General features: G+C 41.9%; 1 protein-coding gene across 1 annotated transcript in view; it reads right to left on the bottom strand.

Annotated features, from left to right (window-relative positions):
- HHAT (hedgehog acyltransferase) overlaps positions 1–18,898 on the bottom strand; it is a 3,149,942-nt gene that overhangs the window by 987,467 nt on the left and 2,143,577 nt on the right. The gene's annotated exons all lie outside the window — the stretch shown is intronic.

Consider the following 18,898-nt stretch of genomic DNA (forward strand, 5'->3'; position numbering starts at 1 on the left):
AAGAAAGGAAGGGTTAGTGCAAAGAGATACCCTATCAGGGTGAAAGATCAAATATGGGTGTCTAATGGAAAGAGCTTGAAGTTCTGATACTCGTCTGGCTGAAGTGATAGCTACCAGAAAGAGGGTTTTCCATGACAAAAACTTCAAAGAACAGGAAGAGGCTGGTTCAAAGGGTGGTAGCATTAGCTGTGATAACAGGAGGTTCAGATTCCATGGTGGTGTAGGAAACCTGACTGGTGGCCTGATATGGAAAGACCCTTTTAGAAAGGCCTTACAAAGCCTATGAGCCATAATAGGCGCCCCATTTTCTCCCACATGAAAGTTTGAAATAGCAGCCAATTGAACCCTCAAAGTTGCAGGAGAAGCTCCTTGGTGAAATAGTATGGATAGAAACTCCAAGACTTTGTTCAGTGGGGCTATTAAGGGATCCAAATGTTGCGTAGTTGCCCAGTATACAAAACGCTTCCACTTACTAGTGTAAATCTTTGTAGTGGAAGCTTTATGAGAAGCCACCAGAATATTTTGAACCGCAGGAGAAAGAAAATCAGACCTGGCTAAGAAGGGAAGCGGAGCAGCCAAGCTGCTAGTCTGAGGGATAGGAGCGACGGGTGAGGAGCCCCTGATGAGTGGGTCAGTAGATCCGGCTCCGGGTCCAGGATCCAGGGTTCCCGTATTTGGTGTGCTTGAAGAAAGGGAAACCAAATTTGACGAGGCCAGAATGGGGCAATGAGGATTATTGTCCTCTCCAGGTTGTTGGCTTTCTGTAGAAATTTTGGAATCAGAGGTATAGGAGGGAAGGCATACAGGAGACCCGGGGGCCAATCGTGAATCAGAGCATCCCTGGGGACTTCCCCTTGAGGGGGTAATAGGGCAAAGTAGCTTCTGCATTTGGCGTTCATTGGAGACGCAAACAGATCGCAGCAAGGCTGGCCCCACTTGCGAAATATCATGTCCGCAATTGTTCGTTTGAGGGACCACTCGTGAGGTAACAGGATGGCTCTGCTCAACCTGTCCGCTATGACGTTGGATAACCCCGGGATGTGCGGTGCTATCAGAAAGCGACCCGTGGACTTTGCCCATTGCCAAATTCTCATGGCCTCTCTGCATAATTGGTAAGATTTGGTTCCTCCTTGCTTGTTTATGTACCAGACTACGGACATATTGTCCGATTGAACTGCAATGGTCCCTAGAGGTAGAAGGGGAGAAAAGTGTTGCAATGCTAAAAACATTGCCCTCATCTCCAGAACATTGATGTGCAGATTGTACTCTAGATTGGTCCACTCTCCTTGGACTGTCTGTCCCTGAAAGATGCCCCCCCACCCTATCAGGGAAGCGTCCGTGGTCACCGTAGCTGTCGGAGTGGGTAGCACAAACGTTCGGCCACCGGAAAGATTGCAACTCTGAAGCCACCAAGACAGGTGCGATTTGCAAATGTTTGTGATGTGAATTTCGTGTGTCAGCGGTAACTGTTGGAGCGACCATTGTGCGAATAGCAGCCATTGAAGGACTCTCATGTGCAGGTCTTCCCAAGGGTATCGCAATGAGGGAAGCCGCCATGAAACCCAAAACATTCAGAACCAGTTTTGCTGGGGATTTCTTGGACAACAGGAGAAGAGATATGTGATTTTGTAGAGAGGCTATTCTTTCTGAAGGAAGCCTTAGAATCAAGCAATGAGTATCTAAATCTGCTCCTATGAATGAGATATGCTGTGATGGCTGTAATGCAGATTTTTCGAAATTTACAGAAATTCTGAGATGAACACAGAGTTCTAGTGTGTAATCCCTGGCCTGAATCAGTCGACGCTCGGTGATGGCAGTAAGGAGCCAGTCGTCCAGATACGGAAACACCTGGAATCCCAGGCGTCTCAAGTGAGACGCTACCACTGCCATACATTTGGTGAAGACCCTGGGGGCTGAGGTCAGACCAAAGGGCAGGGCCCGAAATTGAAAGTGACTGGCTCCCAGCCGGAAGCGCAAGTGATCCCTGGACACTCTGGCCATTTTGATGTGGTAGTACGTGTCCTTGAGATCTATTGAGCACATCCAGTCGTCCTTCTGTAAGAATGGAAGGATCGATTGAAGCGTGACCATCCGGAACTTTTCTTTCTTGACGAAAGTATTGAGCTTGCTTAGGTCCAGAAGTGGCCTCCAGTCCCCTGTCTTTTTTGGAACTAAAAAGAACCTTGAGTAAGTTCCGAATCCTCTTTGGTCCGCCGGGACTGGTTGGATGACTCTTTTTTCTAGCAGCTTTGAAATTTCTATAGCTGCAGGGTCTCGCAGATGGGGCGGTACACATCTGGGAGTCTTTTCTGCGGTAATGGGGGAAATAGAAATGGAATTCTGTAACCTCTGGTAATAATGCTTTTTACCCATTTGTCTGAGGTAAGACTTCACCAGGCCTGAGGGTATAAAGCTAAGCGACCCCCGACTGCCTCCAGAGCAGGACAGTCGGGCCTCCTCTCAGGAGTGCTGGAAAGGCTTCCCGGGGAGTGTATCCCTGTCACCTTGGTTTTGTGGACCCCCTCTGCAGCCAGGGCGACGTCTTCCACTTCTGCCCCCTCCTCTGCCTCTGGAGGGGGCATCACCCTGTGTGCCTGGGAAAGAGCCTTGGGGTTTTCAAAACCACATTTTTCCACCTCGTTGCCCTTTGGGGTACGGTCTGGATGGGGTGGAAAAATGGACTCCGACAACAGACAGAGTCTTTCCCTCTTGCTCACACCAGGTAAGGGTCTCCTTTACTTTGGGGCCAAAGAGAGTGGCACCGTCAAATGGGGCGTTAGTAAAGGAAGACTTGAAGGCTTCCCCAAAGGAACATAAGCGCATCCAGGATTGTCTACGAAGAGCAATCGCTGAAGCAGCAGCCCTACTCGACCCTTCGGCTGCATATGAAATGAGCCTCATGGACGAGTTCACAATTGATGTAAGGGTATTGAGTTGTGCTGTAACTTTTTCCGAGACAGCAGCATCTGTAGTACCCTGGAGGGTATCTCCCAACTCTTTGATTAGATCCCTCTGTAAACGTGTGAAATGCGTCAAATAGTTCAGCAATCACATGGAGAAAGCCGCTGAACTAAAAATGCGCTTCCCATACCTGTCCATAGTCCTAGAATCTCTGTTAGGCAGATGGACAGATGAGGAAGATTCAGACATCTCCTTTTTAGTGGCAGCTGCCACCACCATAGCATCCACTGGAAATCCTTTTGTGAGATATGCATTGTCTTGAGGGGCCATAATATATTTATTAGGCTTTCTAGGGACTGGCTCCACCGTGTCAGGTGTCTCCCATGTCCTTCGAGCAATCAATTCCATCAACTCATCGAAGGGCGGAGTGACCCAGGAGCAAGAAGGGCGAGCACCGAATGCCTTCAGCAAGACTGACTCATCCTCAGAAGGGGGTAGGGCCTGCCAATCATCTCTCTGTTTCAGGATCTCCAGGATGTCTGAAAAGGAGACATCCTCTGAGGGTGATTTCGGGGACCCTTCTGACTCATCTAAGTCAGTGTCCGATGTTAAGGATTCTTGTGGAGAATCCAAGTGTCTCCTCTTACACAATCTTTTCCTCGGAACTTCCTCGGGGGGGGGGCATCCGATGAACCCTCCGAGGAAGAGGGGGCTCCCTCTGGGAGCGGCTGAGACACCGGTGCTTGACGTTTTGAAGTAGCCGTGGGTGCAGAGGAGGATAACTGGCCTTTATGGGAAGGAGAAGCTGTCTCTGCTGAAGTGGTTGTCTGAGTCGACAACACCTTCCTCATGAGGTCGAAGGCCCCCGGGTCCCGAGTCGAAGAATCCCTCGGTTCCGAAGAAAGCGGAGGGATCTCCGAGGCGGGGACCGAGGGCATCGAACCCGAGGACGGAGCCGAGTTGATCTGTGCCAAGGCACCGAGAGGGAGAGTCGGAACCGAAACATCAGTCCGACTCTCGGTCCCCGAACCAAGGATAGATCGTCGGCTCCGCGATTCCGGTAATGGATCCGTCAGAGTCGAGGTGAACGGTGCCGACCGAGAAAAAGACGGCTCCGGCACCGAGGGCTCCACGATCATCAGATCAGCCTCTCCCGGCTCCGAAGGCTGAATAGGCCTCGGAGGAGGAACAGATGGAGATAAGGGAAGGCCTTCGAGTCTCGACACCAACTGGGAAGAGACTGAGATGAGTTTGGACAAGGCCGTATTCTCCATTAACTTCTGCACCACACGGTCTACATTGGAGTCAGAGAGGGGTCTAGAAGAATGCGTCGAAGGAATCGAAGACGGAGCCGACCTCAAGAGCACAGGAGGTGGAAGCTCCGTCACCGGTTCCAACACTCGAGGCTCGGTGACAGACAGAAGTTCGACACTCGGCCCCGAGGTCTGTGGAACCGGTGAATGAACTTCAAATGAAGAGCACGGAGCCGATGACATGGGCTCCGACGTCTTTGATTCCTTCGAGGATTTAGATGTCTGGTCCGATTTATCAAGAGCCTCTTGAAATGCAGGCTTCAAAATGCCTCTGTCCATGAGCTTCCTGCGCCTATCTGTCATGACCCTTCCACTGAAAGAATGACAAATGGAGCAGTCTTCTTGCAGATGGAGAGGGCCAAGACAGTAGACGCAGTATCTATGGTTGTCTGTGACAGACATTTTCTGTCCACATTGGCACCGTTTGAAGCCTGACTTCACTTTCTCAGACATAATCAATATAATAACAGTCAAATCCAATAAAGTTATATAAAAGTCTACACAGTCTTGTACAGACAGTAACAGCCAACAATAATGTTAATAGCCAAGTAAAGTTTAGTCAAATCCAGTAATTTGTAAAATCCAGCAGTAATTTAGAAGTTAGTGGGTGGGGTAGGCCCCGAGGGAACTAACTAACTATATATATTAAAAAATATATACGTATAAGGAAGAGAAACCCTCGACTCACTACACACACACACACACACACACACACTAAAGACTTAAAGGTGAAACTACAAAAAATTATCTAAGAAATCTTAGACAAAAAATGCAATCTTATCTGCCAGGTGGTCTGAGCTCATCAATATTGATGCGAACGTTGCAGCGGCAAACTAGATCTGGGGTAAAGGCAGAGGGGAATTGTGGGAGACAGGTTGGTCTCGAGCTTCTTCTCGATGCAGAGCTTTGCCAAGCGGCCGACTCAGAGCCGAGGATCGGCTCCGAACCCATGTGTAAGAACAAACGGCGAGATTGAACACTCTCATATGCATTCATTTGTATATGTACCAGCTGTGTATGAAGGAGAAGGTGCAGACTGCCATATTGTTGTGCAAGCTGAATCAAGGGAGGACCAGATTGTTTGAAGTGCAAGTTCAGAGAAATGTGCAACCCCCAGACAAAAATTACATTAGACAGGCATTTGTTTTACACAAGAGATGAGAAACCAGGGGAAACATTTGCAGCTTATATAACTAATTTTAGAAATAGAGCTAAAACGTGTCGGTTTGGTGATTTAAAGGATGAGCTGATAAAGGACAGCCTTGTATGTGGTATTAACAGTGCTACTGTGAGAAAGACCTTGCTTTGTGACAGTGATTTAACATTAAACAAGGCAAGTGAGATTTGTCAGATCCATGTGGTAACAGAAAGACACATGAGCACGCTTACAAGTGACAAAGGCATGGTTTCAGTGAGCTCCAAAGGAAACGCAGACAGTATGCAACACATGACAGACAAGAACAGTCCTGAGCTCATGGCAGCTACAGCGTTTCCAAAGAAGACAAGAGGTTTTCTAGCAAGTTCCAGAAAAAGTGCAAGCTTCACCACAAGCTCAGTGCAACATAAACATGAGTCAACAAAACCCAAATCTAGCTTTATTGTTAACTGTCGCAAATGTGGTGCAAATCATGAGGCTAAAAGAGAGAAGTGACCAGTAAATCAATTAGTGAAGTTTAAATCCAAAATTTGAATAACAAATAAACCAATCAAATGTCCATTCATCTAATTATTAATTAATACATACCATTTTCTTAAAGGGAAAAATGTCAAATGTGAAACATAATACTTGACATGTATACAAAAAAGCATATAGCACGGTGTTCGTAAATCCTTTTATAAAGGGCTCCAGTTGTTTTCCCCACATAAAAATTGTGGCAGGTGGAGCACGTAGCCAAATATGTACTCCATACGTTTGCAGTTGTATCTGCCTTTACTGACCACCATTTTATTAATATGTGGAAAAACTCAATTTTTTGATGAATCAATAAACCTATATTGTTTGCAGTTATAACATGGGTAAGTACCAGTGACTCCTCTAACAGTTTTGTGTTCTCCTATTTCTGAAATAGAATTTACACCTGCAACCTTTTTATAAATGAAATGTGGATGGTCCCCTAACACTCTAGTTAAGTCTCAGTTTCCCAAAATGACTTTCCAGTTGTTTGAAATTGCCTGTTTGATACTATAACACTCAATACTAATAGGAACAGGAAAGGCACAGTCCATTTCTTTTACTTTCACACTGTTATTAGTTGTAAACCCACTAGTTAAAATTGGTGGGAACGTTTCCATCCTAACCAATAATATCTACTCGAAAATTTCCCTCAGTTTTTCATATGGATACCCTCCCGAGACAAACATGAAAATAAGTTTGTTTGCCTCTCACAAATGAAATTTTCATTGTCTGAAATTAATCTACAGAGGCGTATAATTTGTCCTCTGACCAAGTTCAATTTCATGAAGAAACCAGTCTGGTGGACCCCAACCATAAGCAAACTTTACAATAAAAGGAGGAGACTTATACAAAAAAAAAGGCCAAATCTCAAGTAGAAAAATCATCCCTGATCAGCATTAGTAAGAAATTGAGGGCCCTCATCAAGTCAACTAAAGCTAATTTTGAAAAGAAAGTTGCCAAGGATAACGATAAGGCCTTCTATGGCTACGTCAAAAACCTAAATGGCAACACTCAGGTCTGCTCTGAGCTAGTACAAAATGGAACAAAATACACTGACCCTTCTGACATTGCCAGCATCTTGGCTGACAGGTTCAGTGCAAATCCCCCCCCCCCCTCACCACCTACAGGGCCTATTACCATTCCAGGGGACTGTGTAAGTCCAATTATTACTGATACGTTGGTTAACAAGGCTCTATCTAAAGCTAAAAACACTGCCTCCATGGGACCAGATGGTGTCCCAGGCTGTGTCATATGCGAGCTCCAAAAGGAATTAACCCCGTATCTTAATACCCCGTTCAGTCTCAGCCTCTCCAAGGATATGTGCCCATAGAATGGTGCATGACAACGGTGGTCACGCTACACAAGGGTGGGGCCACAACTGACCCTGGGAACTACAGACCAATAAACCTGACCAGTCTGATCTGTAAGGCTATGGAGCGAATCATTATGGAACTCATAAATGGAGAGATCGGGAACCTACAGTCGCTGGACCCCACACAGTTCGGCTTCGTCAAGGGCAGATCATGCCTCCTGAACCTGGTGGATTTCTTTGAGACAGTTACTCAGGCTATAGATAAGGGAAAGGAGGAACACACGGCTTACCTTGACCTTGCGAAAGCATTTGACACCATTCCCCATTCAGGTATTATTGATAAGCTCACCAGCCTGGGCATAAACCCTTATGTCACAAGATGGATCGCAAACTGGCTCTCAGACAGATCCCATAAAGTAAGAGTAGCGGGATATATGTCTGAATCCAGACCAGTAACGAGTGGTGTGCCTCAGGGCTCTGTCCTGGGGCCCCTCCTGTTTGGCATATACTTGTCAGAAGTACAGGCAAGCACGGAAGGGCTATGGCTGACTAAGTTTGTGGACGACTGCAAACTGGGTGCTATAATAGAGTCTCCGGCCGACATGGAGATCCTCCAGAAGGGCCTAAATGAGACTGAAACATGGTGTCAAAGCCATGGTCTCAAGCTAAATGCAAAAAAATGCATAGTAATCCCCTTTGGAAAAAACAGAGTACCCGCAAACTACAACATAGGAGGTAATCCCCTGAAATCTGAAGAAGAAATAAGGGATCTAGGGACCTAAGTAGATAGTCAGCTTTCCTTTGATAACCATGTTGCCAAAGTGGTTAGAAAATCCTTCTATGTGACCCATCTGATCACAAAAGGGTTCGCATCAAGATCTAAGGATGTAATGGTGCCCCTCTACTCTTCCCTCATCAGACCCATTATTGAGTACAATGCACCAATTGGAATGTACCTGGCTAGACATCTCCAGCAGCTGGAGAGACCACAGAGGTACCTAACCAAGAGGATTACTGGCCTCAAACAGTTGCCCTATGCAGCATGACTGAAAAAGCTAAGACTGTTCTCTGTTGCATACTGCTTTCTCAGAGGCGATCTCTGTCTAACGTACAGAGCCATGTCCAACCCAGAATTGTTGAACATGCTCCATCTTAGCAAAACCAAATCTACTCGAGCTACACGCTCTAGGGATATAAACCTCAACACAACAATGAATAGAACATGCTGGAAGGATAGATTCCCTTTGCAGAGACTTCCCTTACTATGGAACAGGGTCCTGATCTACATAAGACAGAGCCTCTCACTATCACTCTTCAAGAGGAACCTTGATGAGTGGATGGGCAACAAATTCACACTGGGGATCACACCAACAGCACTACTAGATAGGGGCCAAGGGTACTAGCTGCTAGTACAAGGGTCTAGGGAACTACTAAAGGGGCGGTGAATACCGCACAATGTGGCTGGGCTAATATATGCCTTCGGGCAGATAGCCCAGTACCAACCTATGAATAAAGGATGACACGAATATGCATTTCTTAGACTTGAATATACACATGAATCTTGAAGAAAAAAGATTCACCAGTACAGTGTTCAGAAAGGACACCTATACTAACAATTTCCTTCATTTTGAGAGTGGTCATCCTTTATTCATATATATAGTATCAAACAGGCAATTACCCATGTTATAACTGCAAACAATGCAGGTTTATTGATTCATCAGAAAATATATTTTTTCCACATATTAACAAAATGGTGGTCAGTAAAGGCAGATACAACTGCAAAAGTATGGGGTTAGTATATTTGTCTACATGCTCCACCTGTCACAATTTTTATGTGGGGAAAACAACTAGAGCCCTTTACAAAAGGATTTACGAACACTGTTTGGCTATTAGAAATAAGGACACTAACAATGCTTCAACCAAACATGCTTTGGAGTGTTCTAACTTCAAGAAATTTGTATTTTATTTGTGCTGGATGCAATAGATTTGTCTCCATTTGTCACAGAATTCAATAATGCCATGGAAAACAAGTAGCTTAGATGACAGATTTTTGTTAGGGCAGATCACATTACTGGTCTAAATGAGACCTTAAATGTTAAATGTCTTTTAAACAACAGACTATATTATTAAGCAATTTATTTGACAAGTATTTATATAGTAGGCACACATTTGTATGTGCTATATGCTTTTTGTATACATGTCAAGTATTATATTTTCCATCTGACATTTTGCCTTTAAGAAAATGGTACTTAACTTTTTATCTGTGTGGATAGCCATCATTTTGTCACGTTTTTTTTTCTGGTTTTCGTGAATTTGGTGTTTTTCATAATATTTATAAAAGTGAAAAGTGTTTAGCATTTGGTCAGGAATGTCACAAGTGTAAAAGATGGAACCATTTCCAAAAGTTTTGCAAATCAAGTAAGCCTCACACAGTTATAAAGAAAGGTCACACAAAAAATCAAGTTAATCAAGTACAGCCAAAACAGTCAGCTTTCTATGTAGATGGTGTATCAGTGCTTGGAGAAAGAGTTGATGCAGTAAACTTATTAACAAGGAGTGAAATATTTTGTACGGTCCGGATTAATGGAAAATCCACAGAGTTCAAAGTAGACACTGGGTCAAAGTGTAATGTTATATCAGCAGACACATTTGCAAGAGTGAGAATTAATGAACAACTCAATGTTACCAGCAGTGCGAAACTTGTTGCTTATGGAGATGAAGAAATTCAAACCGAAGGTTCAGGAATACTTTTAAGTTGTTTGGCTGGGAACTATTACAACTTGTTATTCTACTTAGTCCAATGACCAGTGTAATCTTTTTTGGGTCTCAAAGATGGCTTAAGAATGAATCTGCTTTCTTTTGTTAAAGAAGTTCATCATGGGAGTGCAGTTCCAATTTCCAATTTTTCTGTAGCCATTTTCTCACAGTATGGTGATGTTTTTGATGACAAATTGGGCAAACTTCCAGTTGTGTTTCCGTGAAGTTAGACCTGGAGTTCAATCCAGTAGTCAGATCAGCAAGAAGAGTTCTGATAGCTATGCAAGATAAAGTTAAAGCTCAGTTGGATAAAATGGTGCAGAAAGGTAGGATTTGTCCAGTCACAGAACCAACTGAATGGATGTCGTCCATGGTACCTGCTCATAAGAAAGGCTCAGATGAAATCAGAATATGGATTCATCCAAGACATTTGAACAAAGTATTAAAAAGACCATATCATCCAATGCACACAGCTGAAGAAGTTGCAGCTCTAATACGGAATGCCACTGTGTTTTCTGTTTTGAATGCAAAGAGTTCATTTTGGCAAGTGATGCTTGATCACAAATCCTCATTTCTAACTACTTTTGGTACTCCATTTGGCAGATACAGATTCCTAGGAATGCCATTTGGAATAAATTCTGCAAGTGAAGTTTTCCAGCGTGCAATGGAGCAAATTTTTTCAGGTTATCTTTGTGCCATAATAGTAGATGATCTATTAATTGGAGGCAATGCTGAAACAAAGCATGACAGAAACCTCAAGAAAGTTCTAGACAGAGCACATGAAGTAAACTTAAAGCTCAATCCTCTGAATTACAAATACAGACTTGCAGATGTTACATACATAGGATGTTTGTTTATAAGTACAGGCTTGAGACCTGTCCCGACCAAGCAAACAGCTATTCTAGAGATGTCAGTAACAGATAATGTACAAGGTTTACAGCGTTTTCTGGGCATGGTCAACTATTTAGGAAAATTTATACCAGATTTCAGTGAGTTGTCAGCACCTTTAAGAGAGCTAACACACAAAAATGTTGCATTGTCCTGGCTGGAACATTATCAGAAGGCATTTTATGACCTTAAGCAGAAAATTGCCACCCCACCTACATTAAGATACTACGATGTGAATAAACCAGTAGTTCTTTCCTGTGATGCTTCAAATTCTGGTCTTGGTGCAGTTATTCTTCAAGAGGGCAGATCAAAAGCCTTGCATCTAGGGCACTAACTGAAAATGAGATGCAGTATGCTCAAATTGAGAAAGAGCTTTTAGTGATAGTATTTGCATGTTCCAGGTTTCATGATTATATTTATGGTCGAGCTTTCAGATTAAAACTGATCATCAACCTCTAGTAACTATTCTAAAGAAGCCTATGCATTCTGGTCTAGCAAGATTACGAAGAATGATGCTCAAATTGCAAAAATACAATTTCAAAATGGTCTATATGAAAGGCAAATTGCTCTATCTGGCTGATACCTTATCTAGATCACCTAGAAGTACAACAGAACACCTTGATGCTGAGACATTCCACCACTATACTTGATGAGTTAAGAGATCACGCTAACACTGATCCAATTTCACAAAAGCTTAATCACTACATTAATGTCGAATGGCCTTCAAAGCAATCTAGTGTATCATCTGAGGTGCAAATGTATTTTCCTTACAGAGATGAATTGTTGATGGAAGACAGCATTATTTTCAAAGGTCCTAAAATTGTTGTTCCTGCTTCCTTACAACATGAATATATTCAGATTTTGCATCGTGGTCACCCAGGTTTATCATCCACTAAGAGAAGAGCAAGAGAATTAGCATTTTGGATTTCATTATCAAAATACATTCATAGAGTTCTTTCTTCTTGGTCAGCATGCAATAGTACTAAACCACATTTGCAAAGAGAACCACTTCAGCTAAGTCCAGTTCCTGAAATACCTTGGTCTACAGCAGCAAATGACATCTTAGAGTAGAACAATCAGCACTACTTGGTTTTGGTAGATTCTTATTCAAACTGGTTTGAGATTGATCTGCTACTGAACTTAGCCTCAACTACTGTAATTACTAAGTTGAAATGTCATTTCTCAGGTCATGGTAGTCCGCACAAACTTTTTATCTGACAATAGTACTCAATTCACTAGCTAGTTGTTTCAGAAATTTCCAAAAGAATGGGACTTTGCACATGTCACTAGTAGTCGTGAATATCCTCAATCCAATGATCTAGCTGAATGTGCAGTACAGACTGCAAAGCAATTACTTGAAAAATCAAAGCATGACAATACCGATGTATTCTTGAATTTGCTTAATCTCAGAAACATACCCCGTGATGATATTCTTGGATCACCTACTCAAAGACTGCTTTCCAAACTAGAACTGCAATACCTATTTCATCATGTTTACTGCAGCCTAAACCTAAGAGCAATAAAATCATCAAGACTCAATTGTTTAAGAAGCGTAATATCTGGAAATCTAGTGACAACAGATTGAGCAGATTACTTTGTCTGTTGAGGGAAGAAGAGGCGGTACGAATCCAGATGACAAAAGGTTTTGAGCGAATAGGACAGATTACAGGCATCTGTGCTGAGCCGAGATCCTATTTGGTAGACTTTGAGGGTGTGGAGAATAGGAGAAATCGCAGATATCTTCTTCCTGTACCAAAAATCATCATTATTGCAGTCACATCATTGCATCTGTGACATCAACTCTAAATCAAAGAATGAGTCAGACATGGTTTCTAGACCAGAATGTGTTCAAAAGTCTGATTCTATTCCAGAAAGTAATTTGAACATTCCACAGGGCAGCCATTTTGCAGAAACTGTTCCAGTTGCTAAACCTTATTCCCAGTTTTATGTCACACGATATGGATGGGATTCTAAACCTAGTGTCAAACACATGTCTATAGATTACCCGTGATTTCTGCATGCCAAATAATCTTATGACAATTGCATGATCTATTTCTCAAAGAGGAAGGATGCAGATCAAAGTGTAACGTGTGTGTGCTATATCTTTAAGAAGCATGCAAGGCTGTGTAAACACATATAAATTACAGACACGTGCAATCCCCAGTGCCATTCTGTAGAAGCAGCCAGAGAGTAAGCATGCATGATCGCAGTTGTTAGTTTGTATACAAGTTACTTAAGTTATAGTCAGTAAGCCTCTATAGTGATGTGTTTGTATAAAATCAGGCTGCTTGAACAGAACCCATGAAAACTTGTTTATTCATGTCCTAACACAAAAGTGACAGTTAGGATCCAAAAGCCGCCTGGTACACTGACTCCTCCGATGAGGGATTGCTGGGCTTCCAGCCACCTCTCTGTTTTAAGATCTCTAGGATGTCCCCAAATGAAACATCATTTGGAGGTGATCGTGGGGATCCCTCACCTTCCTCGAGGTCAGTATCCTCAGTGATGGCCTCCTCTGTGGAGTCTAGGTGCTTCCTCTTGCACTTTTTCTTCCAAGGAACCTCATCAGTGGGGAGTTCTCGGGAGGTATTGGAAATGGAAGGGGAACCCTCTCCGATAGCCAGGAGCTTCTGGACCCACTGTCCTGTGAGAGGTCTGGTCGAGACACTGGGTGTGGGATCTGCAAGGCAGAAGTCTGTGGATCTGAAAGGGGAGATACTGTCTGTGCTGCTGAGACAGACATAGCCCTCTCTAAAGCATGGAAATCTGACTGACCCCAAAAAATGAAGAATCCTTGATCTGAAAGGTCATGCCTATGGATCTGGGCACCCTCAAATCCAGAGGACACCCTCCTAAGGCCAAAGCCAGAGCTGGACTGATCTGAGCTAAGGCTCCAAGAGATAGGGACAGCTCCAAAAACTTTGAAGTCGATACCACCATCTTGGACCCAACTGGGCCACCTCCACCCCTAGAGCCTCCCGGCTTTGACTGACCCAAGGAACTCAGAGCAGAGGTCTGAGCTGAGGAAAGAAAGGTCCTTGGCTCTGACACAGACAACACTTGACAGATCCGAAGTCTCCAATACTTCCACAGAAGTCAGAGAAGGAATCTGAAGAGGGGAGAATGAGACTTGAAACTCTTGGCCCTTAGGGGTAGGAGCCCAAGTGGGTCTTGAAAGCCTTGTGTCAAGAAGATCTTACTGACCATACTCTTCACTTCATCTTCTGTGAGGCTTCTGGTTAAGCGAGTTGATGACACTGATAGCGACTTTGGTCTCTCTAGGAAAGGAGAGAGTACTCTGGATGGTACTAGGTCAATGGAAAGAGAGTACTGAGAGGGGTAAAGACTGAATAGGTTTAAAAGGACCCTCCCATAGCATCCAACAACCACAGATCTGACCTATCCTTCAGAGTAGAAAGGGTTGAATCCAAAGTAGTCGCATCTGACGGTGGAGTCCTGGAAGATGTCGGATCCGAGAACATCTTAGGATTCAACCTTTTAGCCACTTTCAGTGAAAGCTCTGATGGGAACATTGGAGCAAAAGAAGGCCTTTTTCTTCCCTAGTCCAAACTTCTGCAGGACAGGGAGGAAGCTGGGTTGGAATGTTCAGATGGTTCAGACTTTGATCAAGGTTTTTTTTGAGTTCTTTATCACAGCCAGAAATGGCATCTCCAAAAGAGGAAGACAACATACCTTTCACGATTAGTTTGTTTCAGTGTTCAATGAGGGCCTGGTGGTTGAATGCCTTGCAAATGTTACACTCCTGCTGTAAATTAAGTGAGCCCAAACAATATACACAAACTATGCTGATCACTTAATGGTATATTGTGACCGTACTTGCAACATTTCTTAAAGTCAGCCAGCTTATCTGATTTTTCTGCCTTAATTCTAAGAAAGAAAGAAATGTACTTATTTATTTATTTTTTAGAGTTAAATATAGATAAACTGGAAAAAGGAAGCAACTACTAACAATAATAGGCGGAGTACAGCAGAAGTAAGAACATAACTCCAAATTTAATTCCAAGAATGTGCACTTATAACATACGGATGAGCGCTTTCACCACTACAGCTTCTTCAGATCCTTGTATAAAAGTCACAGTAGACCTCCCCTTATATAAGCTCAATTAATCAGTTAAAAAATTAATCAATTAAGAACAATTAAAAGCAATGCTGGAGAATTTAAAGAACTCTCCCATATTTAAACATGTTGGTGTAAAATAAGACAAGAATATGTAAAACATACATAATGACCTAAAAACATGTAAATAAACATTCTGATAAGTTAATATTGATAAAATATATACAGATAAATAATGGTTCATTTTATGTTCCTGCGTTGTCTCAACTTAGGTTTTATAGAAGCTCTATCATTCAACCCATGCCCCCTATCAGCTTTTAAACGAATGATCCAGTCAGTCTCCTTAGATTCAGTAAGATTCATAGTATTACCACCTCTCTTGTTCACAGCAATTATCTCTAGGACCCGGAACAAAAAAGTATGATTATTGTCATTGGTGGTTATATGTTTTGCTAAGGCATTGTGTAAAGTGCCCTTTCTCATGTGGTAAATATTCTCTCTCATAGAAACTCGGGCATGCCTGACAAGTAGCTAGGTACACCACATTAGGTGTCATACAATCTGCATCTGCCTTGATGGAGAAAATGGTGTGTAAATCCAGGTGTATAAACACCTCACTACTATGGGACATGGTATGAATGTATTGGACACCATGATAGAATTTCTAGTTGTACTTTTGTGATTTTTGATATTCAATCTCTATTTACTGTAATACCTAATGATATAGGATTTGACTATGTGTTGAATTAAGTGAAAGCACACAGTACCTACACTGCAGTATTTGATAGACCTTATAGTTCATTTTCTAGAACTGGTCGGAGAACAACTTATTTATGTTCCAAGACCAGATCTATAAACAGCGTGATGGCGTAGCTATGGGCACTCCATGTGCAAATAGCTACGCCAACATGTTCCTTGCACATTGGGAGGAACATGTTTTATTTAAGAATGCACTTTTTTGTGAACATGTGGTGTTCTATAGAAGGTTTGTTGATGACCTCTTTGTTCTTTGGAATGGAACATCAGAACAGCTTGAATCAATGTTATCCATTATGAATGACTTAACTGCATTCCTTACTTTTACCATGAATTATTCTACACATAGAATTGATTTTTTATTGAGAGATTAACAGATGATATGATAAACACGGGGGTCTACTGCAAGGCATGTTATTGCAATTCCTTGTTATTAAGGTCTAGTATGCACCCACAATTTGTTTTTAAGAATATAATGAAAGGACAGGCCATTAGAGCCTCGAGATTGAACCCCACTAAACAGGGGTTTATCTCAGAATTAGACAATCTGAGAAATAGATTACTGACCCGGGGATACAAGGACAATGAGATTATACCATACATGGAGGAAGCATATATGTCACGCATCACTTCAGGTGCACCATACTTTGGACCCAGGGTCCAAGATCAAACCGTTGGAGATCATATGTTTAATAGATCTATTAAATTTTCTACTCTGTATACTTCTGATCAACATCAGTTAAAGGAAATTATTAGCAAACATTGGGATATTCTCCTGGTTGATGATGACTTGAAGCGCATTGTGGGGAGACACCAAGTTTCCTCTTTCGGAATAAGAGCAACCTAAAGCGATTGCTTTGTCACCCCAGACATGACAGAATTATGAAGAACATTGGTCACACTAAACCCTGTGGTCACTGCAACTTCTGTTTATTTATTGATAGTAGTGAGGTGTTTATACACCCGGATTTACACACCATTTTCTCCATCAAGGCAGATGCAGATTGTATGACACCTAATGTGGTGTACCTAGCTACTTGTCAGGCATGCCCGAGTTTCTATGTTGATAAAACTAACCGGCCATTAAGGGATAGAATGAGAGAGCATATTTACCACATGAGAAAGGGCACTTTACACAATGCCTTAGCAAAACATATAACCAATGACAATAATCATACTTTTTTGTTCCGGGTCCTAGAGATAATTGCTGTGAACAAGTGAGGTGGTAATACTATGAATCTTACTGAATCTAAGGAGACTGACTGGATCATTCATTTAAAAGCTGATAGGGGGCATGGGTTGAATGATAGAACTTCTATAAAACCTAAGTTGAGACAACGCAGGAACATAAAATGAACTATTATTTATTTGTTTATATTTTATCAATATTAACTTATCAGAATGTTTATTTACATCTTTTTAGGTCATTATGTATGTTTTACATATTCTTGTCTTATTTTACAACAACATGTTTAAATATGGGAGAGTTCTTTAAATTCTCCAGCATTGCTTTTAATTGTTCTTAATTGATTAATTTTTTTAACTGATTAATTAAGCTGCTTATATAAGGGGAGGTCTACTGTGACTTTTATACAAGGATCTGAAGAAGCTGTAATGGTAAAAGCGCTCATCTGTATGTTATAAGTGCACATTCTTGGAATTAAATTTGGAGTTATGTTCTTACTTCTGCTGTACTTCGCCTTCTTTGTGACTTACATTATACCTACTCTACGGAACTACAGCGTTTGCTTGCTGAGCAGTGGATTTTATTTTATTTTATTTTTTACTAACAATAATAGTCAAGACGTACCGCAGTACAGGAAACAGAGATCACAGAAAAGAGTTAGGGAGAAAGGACTACTAACAACAGTAATTTAGAAGTACCTCGGTAGTAATCAGAAGGTAGAATTAGAAGAATAAGGGAAAGACACAATGTTTATTTATCTAAAAATTAAGTTTGAGAGAAAAATTGACAAAGACTGAAAAGTTTTTTTACTTAATTGCCCAAGAGCTAGTTGGAAGAACCACATCTTCGCGAAGCGCCAAAGGAGGGCTGAGGTGATTGGGAAAGAGGCATTATGGGTAGGATAGGGTGCTTGAGAGCTTTTTTGGTTGCCACGAGCTATTGCAATGGCTGAGTCAGATCTGAAGGATCTGATCCAAACCCATATGTGAGGATAAAATGAAAACTGACATCATCAGATCAGTAGATATTCAAATGATCACTGATGCAGTACCCACTTCCTCCCTCCACCTCTTTCTTTTTTGGTGCGTTTTTCATAATAGGGTGTAGACATTTATTTTTTTGTTTATTTGTTTCTAGTATTCTTCTTTCATGCTTCAGCCTCCCTCTCTCTCTGTTTGCAAGAAAGCTGTGAAGGGCTTCGCTCCCAAACTTGCCTTTTAGTCAGCTCAGCTTGAGCTGCTTGATACTAATTGATTTTTTGGCAGCCAATAGCATTAGACTTAGTAAAGCCTTACTATGTCTAGGCAAATCAGATCCTACGTCTCAGGTCAATAACTATAAGAATCAACCAGAGGGGGTTAGAAAAGTTTGGAAAGCGAGAATGGAAAGGCAATTTACAAAGGAACAATGGGACAAAATCTGTATGGAATGAACTCCATAAGGTTTAGGAGTTTTGGTTGGAAGTGTTTGCAAAAGTATTTTTATACCCCAAGCAGACTTCAGAGTATTTTTCTATCAGGTAGATAGCAAATGCTAGAGGCATGACTGAAAAAGAGAGGCAATATGGGACATGCTTTTTGGAAGTATCAATTCGGGAGATTTTAAACATTCCCTACTTGAGCCTAACAGTAATTCTGGTACTGAATACATCCAGTAAAAATTCTAAATGTTTTTAGTTGAAGTCCAAACTGTAATAGCAACACCTCTGAAGAATCTGAAAAGTAGAAGCAGCACATGGAGCAATAAGCACATTTGTAAGTCATACACAGAAGGTTCAAAGGGGAAAATGTCAGGAAGAGAATGTCAGGTAACAGAACTTGAAATTTCTACCCTTAAAATCAAGGATTAAGGGGCGTGGCCAAGGATGAACACAGGATAGCAGCAGATTTCTTCAGCTCCACCAACTTAACTGCACTGACAGGAAATAATTACTTTAAAAATCAACTAATGAAATAATTTTCTTTCTAAATACGTTTGGAATATCAGTTTCTTGAATAATATCTAAAAAAGAAAGAAAATTTCAATAATTTTT

Source organism: Protopterus annectens, chromosome 1.part0 (assembly GCF_019279795.1).
Source record: "Protopterus annectens isolate FY-2018-M chromosome 1.part0, PAN1.0, whole genome shotgun sequence".
Lineage (NCBI taxonomy): Eukaryota > Metazoa > Chordata > Ceratodontiformes > Protopteridae > Protopterus > Protopterus annectens.